Source organism: Vipera berus (assembly GCF_964194415.1).
Source record: "Vipera berus genome assembly, chromosome: 3".
Classification (NCBI taxonomy): domain Eukaryota; kingdom Metazoa; phylum Chordata; class Lepidosauria; order Squamata; family Viperidae; genus Vipera; species Vipera berus.
Window position 1 is genome coordinate 168,195,887 of NC_138204.1, and position 12,083 is coordinate 168,207,969.

The following is a 12,083-nucleotide window of genomic DNA, read 5'->3' on the forward strand; positions in this document are numbered from 1 at the left end:
ATTTTAATAATTTGTATGGCAGGAGTCATTATGTCCAGTTAAATACAAAGAGTTTGTTTTTATTTCCTTTTTCATTTGGAGGATCTTAGTTTGGTAGAGGAATTGGGCTCAGAGAAGACCATCTTTTCTTCAGCTAATTTTAAATAGTTAAAGAGCAATTCCCTTTCCCTTAAAAAAATACTTTGTGAGAGAAATCAGCTTTGGGGTATGGGTGATGGCATAATTTTTAGGCTTCATTTTCTCTTTCTCAGAAGCTATGCTAACTTCCAAATCCAATCACCAAAACTTCACAACTGTGCACTCCAGTGTCTAAAGAATGTAACAGTATCATTTAAGTCCAAGACAAGGAAATGGGGAAACCAAAGACTAGAACACTTCTGAAAAGCTAGAAATCTCCCTATAAGTATGGATGAGTCTTTTCCTATGCTTCTGTCTGTATTTGGGAGCCCAGCATGTCCCCATGTTTACATATAGAATTATATATTTTTAATAGAGTTGTTTATTTGTTTTTATTACAGAATAAATTGTTTTATTGTATTACTTACCAAAATCAACTTTAAGAGCAATGAAATATTTCTTATCTAAAAAAAATCACCTTAAGAAAAAATACTTATTCTTGCATCATTCCAAAGACAAGCAGAAGGATCATATTCCAAACCCCTTCTGACCCTGTACCCACTGAAGTGTTGTACAGCATCTATTATCCTCTGCCAGCATAAGCTTCAATACACCTGGAGAATACGAGATTGTGAATGGTAGTATAGGTAATGCCCAACTTACAACCATTCAGTGACTGTTCGAAGTTACAACGGTCCTGAATGAAGTGACAATTGGTCTCCTAACTTATTGCTGTTCCAGCACCCCTTTTGATGCTCGACTGCAGCTCAAATCCTTCTTGCAGTTCCAGAATCCTAATATGCCAAGAAACCCCTTTGTGCTTCCTGAGGTCTGGCAGCTTTACTTCATATTGCTTGGGCTTCTTGGGGTGTAGCAGCTTTATGCTGCACGGACGGGCAGCCGAGACTTCCAGGGGCACTGCATTACAGCTCGGAGGTTTCTTGACGTCTTGGGGCTGTGGCACACCATGAAGCCCTTGAGCCACAACATATTATTTTCCTGGCCTTCTGAGCTTACACACATGCATGCACACACCTCACACCTTCTTTCTCTAGCCTCCCTGAGGTTGCACCAAATTGCAGCACCCTCAGAAATCAGGCACATCTTGTGCCAAGTTTCCCGGGGCCTCCCGCACTCCCCACCTGCGCTTCTTATCTGGGACTCCCTCCACTGCCCACTTAAGAACCCATGTGCCTGGAGTTAAGAGTGGCAACCAGGATTGCCATCAATGATGTGGTTATGTGATACTATACTATATGACCACATCACTTGGTAATGAAAATTCTGGTTCCAATTGTGCTAATAAACCAAGAACTACTTGTTATCTTGGTAGATGGAATTTCTGAAGATAGAACTATTTCACTTGAATTAAAAATACATAATCACACTCTCCCCAATTAACAAGTCAAAGCGATAGGCTTATAAATCTAATTAGCAATCCAATATGTCTGCCATACTGTGAGTCATAGCCAATATAAAGGCTGTTGCATGATTAAGTTTTAAGAGGAAATTATAGCACAAGATATAGAACGCAATATTTATAATAGATAGAGCCAAGGCAACAATGCTGACCCTCTTAAGTCATAGTATGGCAAGTTAATAACACCCATGTCAATTAAATATAGATTAAATCCATTGTGTGTAGTGGCAGGAAAAGAACTCATTCAGTATATTGCTTCACTGACACAATAGTATCCTCTATTGTATAGTATATCTTTTCATGGCACATAGTAAAATCATCAAAGGGGGCAGTAATTTTTGCACACACAGATTTAAATCCTCTTATATTACTACATTCTACAACTTCTCATTTTATTTTATTTTTTGCCTACACAGTGCAAAGGAGACAGATACTCAGAGAACAGATAGGCTCCATCAGGAAGTTAGTTGAGGAGAATAGGAACCTTCTGCTAACCAGGAATTCAGCAACTAGAAGAAACAATACAAAAATAATAACTGCCCTTGCATGGTGGTAACTCCTAATAGCTCATTATACAAGTTTAGTGATCATGGAACAAGTCCCAAATCATTTTTGCATACCTGGCCAAGTACAATTATGGCAGAATCAAAAGAGAGGAAATTGTTGGCAAAAGTCAAGCCTGTAGTATGAGGGAGCTCCCTATCTATTCACCCAAGTGGAAAAATGTCACTGGGCTTTTACTATGCTTCTGATCATCACTGAACACCCCTCACACACACACACACACACACACACACACACACACAATTTAAAAGCAGGACCATTATACCTGTTAATTAAGATGACTTGTCCTATGCAACAAAAGAGGACTTGCATGCAGAAAAATCTTATGCCAATTTGGTGAATCAACCACACAAACTCTTTAAAGAGATGATGTTCCAATCAATCAACAAAATGTTTATGGGCTAACCTGTTTCCAGTAAAACTTAATGTAATTCCATTTCTATATTCTCTGACCAGACCAGCGGTTTAAGAATTCAGAGTCCTGATAACAGAAGAATTCATCAGAATTAAATTTAAGCCATTTAAAACCCAAATAGATTTTGCTAAACTGTATTACCGTGTTTCGCCGCAAATAAGAGCATAATTCTTCAGGACACTCGTAACATAAGCCCCACCCCCAAAATAAGCTCCAGTTAAGATTATCAGAGACGGATACATTTAGTACCATATTTCACTGAATATAAGCCCTAACCAGAAAATAAGCCCTAATGCGTCTTTTCGAGCAAAAATTAGTATAAGACCCGGTCTTATTTTCAGGGAAGCACAGTAGAGATAGAAAATAAAAGCAGTATGCTCTTTGCCTGTACATTACTGTCAGGAAATAGCAAATGAAGTATGGTGACCCATAGTTTGATGCTCCTATGTCATTGCTTATTAAAGTTAACTCTGATGGAAAATATACATTGAAAGCCCCCTTGGAGGAACAGTTAAAAATGTTCTGGTTACTACTGCTGGTCATACAATGGACTTTGTGATTTACATGAAAAAAAGATTTGAGGAAAGTTTTGTTATTTGCACTTTTTGGAATATAAGTAGTTACATACAGTACTTAAATACTGCATAGGAACTAAAGATCAATATGTTTACTTGTAAGGACAGGATTAAAAGTGGTTTTGCTTGGTGCTCTTATACCTTAGACCTTGTGCAGTGATTGCTTCTTTTCCTCCAACAGGTATTGTTTTTTTGTGTATACATAGTGCAATGTTCTCAGATTGTGCTCATGCAAGAGAGATAGATAATAAGTATTCAGCCAGCTATAGGACAGATGGCCTGAGTTTCTTGGCATGGCATTTTCCTTTATTTTTCTGTTCCACATGACGCCCAGAATAACATTGTCAAGTAGCCATTCAAATCTTCATCTGGTCGTTCACCTTCAGATCAGGAAGGTCTCACCCTTTTCCATCTCTGTATAGAAGCATTTAAAATGTCAATCTCTTTTCAGGATTTTGCCAGTGTAGGATCCTGAATTGATGAATATTCTAGAATTTAGGTACAATATGCCCTCTCACTTGGGTCAATTTGTTGAGTGCGTGTCTCAGAAATTATAAGCAGGGCATTATTCTGGATCAGGAATAGGATGTACATTCATTAGCTCCTGCTGAACGGAGATGATCCATCATGTCCTTGTTAAAGATGTTGGTCATGCGGTTACATTTTCTAAATGTTTGCCAAATGTTTCTGTGAACCAGTCCAGTGAATTTGCCCCACATGATCCACATTTCTTATAAATTAATAACAACTTAGCCTTTCTTGAGCTTCAGTTTATTGGCACTACATATTCTAAAATATTTGTAATATCTCTGAATTTATTGAGAAGATTGGATGTCAATCTCTAGATTCATTATTAAATGTAAACTAACTAATGTTTTTGTATACTGTTAAGCAGGTTTTTATAAAGTAGTAGTCATGTTAGCTGCAGCAAAAATAAAGTAAAAACCCACAAGAATTCTGGGGGGATTTCAAAGTTTCATGCATTTACTATTATATATGATTTTTGCTTTTCTGACTCTTTCATCAGAGATAACCTCAATGATAGAACGTAGTATCCTTCTCTCATCATGATCTATAAATAGATATTTATGGTAATTCTTCATACAGTTAAAAACAAGTTGCAGATCATACAAGAAATGTGATTAAGTTTAACTACCCTAGAAATGTGTCTATGTGGCAAAACAGCAAATCTGTTCTGCTACAGGAAAAACTACAAGACTGTTACTTTATGTTTAAAGCACTACAAGACTATGTTGATTGAGCACCGTATGTTGTCTGAACCCTTTAGAAATTCAAATTAGCGATATAAGACAGAAAAATGTCTAATATTGCTGTTTTCTTGAATCAGTGTATCAGTAAAAAAGCAATCAAACAACCAAACTTTAATTTCCATGGTGCTGCTGATGATGATATTATACGTTCCATTGGTCCAACTCTTGGTGATTCTATGGGACAAGCCTCTCCACATCTTCTCATCTTGCACTATTTCTTTGAGTTTTTCTATGCTCGGTCTGTTGTCAGCTCTTAGATAGTGTCCAGCCAACTTGTTCTTTCATGGCCTGGTTTCCTTTTACCACAAATTCTTCTAAACATAATTGTTTTCTTCAGTGAATTTCCCTGCGTGACACGGCCAAAGTAAGTGAGACACAGTTTCGTGATTTTACATTTATTTATATCTCATTTTTTCTTCGGGAGCTCAAAGCAGTTTATGTGAGGATTGTTTTTCAATTTTTTATCATCGCAACAATCCAGTGAGTAATGTTTGGCTGAGAAAAATTAACTAAAATATGATATTTAAAATTGTTAGGGCAATTAAAATCCGTTAGGTTAGTCACTTTCAGTTTTAAAATTTAATGGAAAACCACATTAAAACGACTTAGTTCAGTGCAAGAGCATGTAATCATTTTCATCTAACATGTGTACTTGGCTTTTGAGTAAGTTATCAGGGATTACACTCTAATAACTAGGGGTAGGAGAAAAATTAAATTATTTAATTCAGTGTAGATTTATAATTAAAATTAATTCAAATAAAGCACTTAATAGGGTTATTCCAGGGAATAGTTTTCTGTCACACTATATATAATTTGTCAGTAATTGTACAACTCACCTCTCAATAATCAGTTTAATTCAGGGTTGACTGCAATGTAGAGTAGCTTCTGTTAAACTGGTTATTCAGTAGGGGCAATACATTCTTACTCAGTAATCACAAAGTTCTTTTGGATTTAAGATGTCTTTCCCAGAAATGGATCATACAACTAGCTCTTTCAATATGCAAATATTGAACTAGCAAATATGTTATATTTGCATAGTGCATATGGTGCCTGTGTGAAGTGAAATGATTAATAAAGAGCTCTCTAATTTGCCTGTATCGTATATACCTTGTGTGTGTTTATTTAATGTTGCATATTTCTGCAACACTGCACATGTTGATTAAATCATAAATTCTATAAGAATTAATCTACGGTATTTACATTAAGAGTAGCCCCATTTAATTCTGTGAGATTTATTTCTGAGTTGATGGGCATTGCACTATTGTGGAAGTATTTGAATCTTAACAATCCAGAAGTTTTTTTTTTTTTTGTAAAGAGTTCTTTATAATTGGTAATATACAAAATATGTTTCATTTAAAAAAAGCAGGCAAAAGGGTAACTGAAAATACAGTATTTAATTAGTGTGTACCTTTTTAATGAAATATGCACATGTTTGGTTTTGCTTTCAAATATGGCTTAAGCCATAAGGCCACCGAACCTTTAGTCTTTTCCGGAAACATTCTTTATTTGTATCTTATTTAGTTAGCTTCATTTAAATAGAGCCCAACTGTGTTTTTTAGAAAATCTTGCTGCAACTTCTTTGTGACTGAAGCACATTGTCAGTCGACTCAGTATTCCCCATGCCAACTAACAGTCCTTAATAGAGCAATTCAATTCAGTGAATAGTTCTTAGACTTTAAGGACACAATTGGTTAGCAGAAAGAGTGCCAAATTGATTTAACTTTGCATGAGTGTGAAAGAAGTTGTAAAAAGACACTGTCAGCTAGTGTTGGCATAATTTTGGGCTGTTCTAAATTGATAAATACCCCTATTCAACCAAATATGAATAGAATAATTTCATTACATTATGTTTACATCTTTTAAAATAGTGTTTGTTTGTTTTTTAAAAATGTAATTTAATCCATTCTCCTTCAGAAATGATTTCTGCATTTAAGCCACTACATGCATCTCACCAGTTGTTCACATGCAGAAAATGAATAGTACTGGGATGTGATTAGACATGGTAAATGAGCTAAACATTGAACCTCTCCTGTCTTGCCTGCCCTCGCTTTGTCAAAAAGTAGTGCTTCTTTTTAATAGCATTAAAATAACAGACCATTACTAGTTTTTTTTTATTACACCAAGCCAAGTATAGCAGAGAAAAGATAATGCAGTGGGTTAGGACGCTGAGCTTGTCGATCAGAAGGTCGGCAGTTTGGCGGGTCAAATCCCAAGTGCCGCGTAACAGAGTGAGCGCCTGTTACTCGTCCCAGCTTCTGCCAACCTACCAGTTCGAAAGCACGTAAAAATGCAAGTAGAAAAATAGGGACCACTACGGTGGGAAGGTAACAGCGTTCCGTGCGCCTTTGGCGTCTAGTCATGCCGGCCACATGACCACGGAGACGTCCTCGGACAAGCGCTGGCTCTTCAGCTTTGAAACGGAGATGAGCACCGGACCCTAGAGTCGGAAACGACTAGCATGCATGTGCGGGGGAACCTTTACCTTTACCTTTAATTGTCTATACTGAACCCAGAATGGAAGGAAAAAACCACAAATCGAAGTCTGCATGTAACTGTCAATCAAAGATGAAAACATGATGTTTTGCTTTTCTTAATATGCATGAAGGAGTTTCTTTTACCTGCTTTTTAGCTGGGAAAGGGAAGTGACAAACCATTAAACTGCCTGTGTTCCTGTACTGTATATAACTTACTGTGGTTGTCATTTGCTTTTTATTTGCTTTCGTACTACATGGGAGATAATGAAACAAGAGAAAAGGTGGAAATGCTGACATGCAGAGGGGAAGAATGAACGTTCAGGATAGGAAGTGGGAATATTATAAATGGAAGCATCCTTTTTTCTTTTTATGTTTCCTGTTCACATTCTTTGTAAATTCCCATTGCTTGTATTCTGATAGTAATCCCTAAAATTAGTGAGTTTATTGTATTGTTTTCAGAAAAGTCATTTTCAAGGACAAAAGCAAAACAGTTCATTTTATACAATTCAGGCAAAAGTAAGCATTTGTGATTGAAAGCTTTTGCATTCACGGTATATCAATTCCCATTTAATTCAGTAGAATTTGCCTCCAAGGAAAAGTGCAGGAGGGTTAGTTTATGTTACCATTAACTTTTAGTGAGAGGTTTAAGCATGTGCTTTGTAACAAACAGTTCTTATACTAATATGATTCATGTCACTAACCTGTATCTACTTTCCAAATTGTTACTATGTACATTTTCAAAATGATTGCTGAAGGTTTATAGGGAGAAGTAACACCTGTGGATAGAAATGTTTAAACTATGGACTGAGCTATGATTCAGAACAATTTTACATGTTTTAAAATAGTTGTGATTCACGTTTTCTTATTCACATTCTTCCTAGTCAATTGTTAAGTTTTAAAACATATTCTAAAATATGAATAAAATATTTTTATGTGCCATGCGGTTATGTACCTTTTCAATATTTAAAGACATGCTCATCTTTGTCTTGCTATTGCACTTATTGTCAAATAAAGTATTACATTATAACATGTCAATTTCTCCCAGAGAAAGAACAAGAATGTTGCCCAAAAAGTGTTGAAAGTGTCTAAAGATTTGGAAAAACTTAAAACAGAACATAACTAAACATTCAAATCAATGTAATGTTGTGCAAATGTGGCTGAAATATTGGTTTCTACAGTTTGGATGATATCATAGATTAAATCCTTCTGCCAAATTCTAAAGTTCCTCAGGCTGACCAGTTCTGACTACAGAATTATGTTGTATCTCTTGATAATTGTATTTATACTGCATAGCAACAGGCTATTATACACAAAAGGAGACACATAACAATGTAATTGATACAGTTCTCTTTTGGACTAAATAACTGTACTTGGATATCATAGATTGCTCATAATTAGATCAGAAAAATTTGAATGTCATGGCTGTTTTTAACAGACACTGCCTTTTGGATGGCCAAATAATCTGCTCAGTGGCTGACATTTTATCTAGGCGTAAACTGGGTTATGTGGATATCTGAATTGTGTGGTGATTTAAAAGTGGAGTGGCAGCAGCTGAAGCACATGGTAATGGGGTACCACCTTTGGTTGAGGAATATCTGGTAGCACTGCCCTGGTGATGGCTACAGAGCTGGTTGTGATGCTCACTCAGATGGTGATGACAGCAGTGGGTTTCAGATCTAATTCTCAATCTCCACCTGAACAGTGGTGGTGATGGTGACCCAGGAGACAGTGCTTAGTGGGACCAGGAGTGAACTGGCTGGAGAAGGGCTGGCTGCATTCAGCAGCTGTCATAAGACTTGCACCCTACAGTTAGACTCAGAGGAACCTCAGTGTGTGCTGTTGGTGTAAAATGAAATTAGAGATGACCTTGGGGAAGGTATGAAAGAACAGTTAAGGAGTGATTTACAGCAATATTACACAGATTGAAGCAAATTTGAGAAAGAAACTCAAAATAACTCTGCCTTAATTTTGTTTGACATAAGGGGACAGAGAGAAATGGGCAGGATTTCAGGGCAGTGTTTAATGCATCCTTGAGGAAAGGGTGGTTTCTGTGGCTTTTGGAAGCAATGATCTATCCCCTCAAGAAATCATCCTTCAATTCAACAATGCTGGATTATGTTCATACAGCCCCCAACTTTTCTTTTAGGGAAAGTGATTGAGAAGACGGTTGCTTTGCAGATCCAGAAGATTCTGAAGAAAACATTAGCTGGACCCTAGTACGTGGATGGCATAGATTATACTTGTAGATAGCCTTCTTTGCAACTGGATGGGGGTGATGCATCCATTCTGATCTTCCTTGATTACTCAACAGGTTTTAATACCATCAATCATGGTATCATTTTTGATTGGCTTCTGAGTTAGGTGTGAAATGATTCTCTATCCTTTTGTGTTGATTCCAGTCAGTGTAGATGGGGAGAAAGGTGTCTAGCCATAGATCCCTCTTTCATGAATCTCCTTAGAGTTCTACATCCTCTCCTTTTATGTTTAATATCTACATGAAGCCACTGGGTTAGATCATTATCTTGGGATTAAAAATCATCAATTTACTGTTAATACTTAGAAATGCATCTCTATCCTTGGCCAACCAAGCTGTTAAGACAATTTATTTATTTTATTTTATTTTAATTCCATTTATATCCCGCCCTTCTCCGAAGACTCAGGGCGGCTTACAAGCTTAGCAGTAGCCTTCATTCTATGTATATGCCTGCTTATTAGGGCTTTCACACACACCCCAAGCGGCATTATTACAAAGTCAGCTTAATTGCCCCCAACAATCTGGGTCCTCATTTTACCTACCTCGGAAGGATTTGGATAGAGAAAAATAAACTTTGGTTTAACCCTGTCAAGACTGAGTGGCTGAGGGATTTGGGGATTCCTTGATCTGAAGATGTCCATCTTTACTTTTGCTTTGGTTGCACTCCCCAGATAGAACTGGTATGCAGTTTGAGAAGTCCTCTTGAACTCTCTGTGCTGTTTAAAACCAGGTGGCAGTGATGGCCAAGAGAGTTTGTTGTAAATATTCTTGGATCAGGAAGACCTGTTCACACCCACTAATTCCTTGTTATATCCTGCTTGGACTATAGGTAGTTGTTGACTTATAACTATTTGTTTAGAGACTTTTCAAAGTTACAATGCAGAAAAAATTACTTTCACACTTATAATTATTGCAGAATCCTCATTGTCATGTAATCAAAATTGAGGCATTTGGCAACAGGCTTATATTTACAACAGTTACATTGTGCCAGGGTCATGGGATCACCATTTGCAATCTTCCCAGTGCCTTCCAACAAGCAGATTTATTTAGCATAGAGCATACAAGTCCAGGGAGGCTACTATGTTATACACATGATAGACCTCTTGGCAGCTGACAGTTGCTAGTCCATTTGTTGCACCACTGCACCACAAGAAGGCGAACTAGCTTCACACCAACTGGCCTGCAGGATTGTCAAAGGAACTTGACTTATCCAGGGCTTTCCTCCACTGTTTCTCGCCTATCGCATCTGAACAGATCCAACACCGATTCCAGCTCCCAACACAGAATGCAGCCAGCAGTTTCCCACCATTGAAATGGTGTACTTATCTATCTATCTGCAAATAATGATTTCGAATTGCTAGGTCGGCAAGAGCTAAGGAAAAGTGATGGGAACTTACCCTATCTCAGGGAGCTGGACTCAAACCAACAGAGTTCTGGCAATTGCTCAGCACATCCAGCATCATTAAGCCTCTGTGCTGCTGTGTTCCTTCGTACAAACAAAGTCAATAGGGGAAACCAGATTCTCCTAATGACCACATGATTCATTAACAACTGCAGTGTGGTTGCCACTTAACTGTGGTAAAACAATATCATAAAATGGGCAAAACTCATTTAACAACTGTTTTACTTAGCAATGGCAATTTTGGTCGCAATTGTGGTTGTAAAGACTACCTGTATTGCAATGGGTCCTATATGGGTTGCCCTTGAAGACTACTTGAAGTTACAGTTGGTCCAGATGCAGTATTATGTACCGTTATAATTATACTACACCATCAACACCATTACTCTGCAAGCTGCACTGGCTCATTATAGGCCTTCGGGTACTATTCAGGGTGCTAATTACCATTGTATAGCTCTTCATTACATTAAGCAGAGTTATTTACAGGACTACTTATTTCTTATTGTTCCTGCCTGTTTCTCAAGATACAACAGAGTGGGCATACTTAAAGTCTACTCTATGAATCAGGGTCATTGAGTGATGTGCAGGAGACCTATCATTTTGATTTCAGCACCTATCCTTTGGAACAGTATACCTCCAGTGGTTTAGTTTCATTCAATATTATGGTTTTGGGGGTTTTATGTTCTTCAAAGGGTTTTTCAATGTTTTTAATCTTACGTTAGCTATCAGTCACAATTTATAAGTTGATGATCGTGCAAATTGCACAAATGTGCATACATCTGTATATATAAATAAATTGTCCCTATAGTTTGGGAGGGTTGAAGGCAATATTCCTTCTACTAAAAACTTTCAGTCTTTGATAGAATTCTAATGTGTATGTATCCCTTTGCTTTTTAAGAAAACTTACTTCTGATATATTCTTTATATTGAAAAGAAGCATGTGTGGGAGTAAGAAACTTCCCTTTATAAGGATTTGCATAGTCCATAGTGTATTTTGTAAATTGTATTTGTTTTTAAAATAATGAGAAAAATTCATAGGTGCTTGACAGAGTTCTAGCTGCTAGATAAAGGTAACTCTTATAGGTTATCTTCTTGGAAATGCAGTGCTTTTTAAAATATTATTTAAAATCTATCTGTTCTATATCAGTGTACATATTGGTGATAATCCATAAAGGTACCCTATAGGAACCTTTTAGGTTTTGTGTTTTATCAGTTTTATTGCAAGCTGGTGTTTTTTCCAATTTTCATATATGCAATGTTTCTCCTGTTGAATTATAAGAGCTTGACTCACAAATGCTAATTGGATTGTAAGCATATAATTCTAATTTAGCATATAATTCAAATCAGTGCTTGGATTCAGTTTAATTACCATCAGGCATGTCATTTTCAGCATTAGTCTAGTAACGTGGCATTATCAAACCATATATCATTTCATTGTTTAGAGAGCAAAAAGAGGTCACCAAAAGTATTCTAATTTCAATTGATTAAAATATCAAATGGACTTTTCCAGCAAGGACAAAGTACAAGGATGTAATATAGAGAGAATTCCACTAAACAGGTTCATACCTTTAAATTCTTGGGGGTGGTTTTCTGT

At 36.8% G+C, this 12,083-nt stretch overlaps 1 protein-coding gene across 2 annotated transcripts in view; it reads left to right on the forward strand.

Moving 5' to 3' along the window:
- YES1 (YES proto-oncogene 1, Src family tyrosine kinase) overlaps nt 1–12,083 on the forward strand; it is a 76,469-nt gene that overhangs the window by 25,887 nt on the left and 38,499 nt on the right. The gene's annotated exons all lie outside the window — the stretch shown is intronic.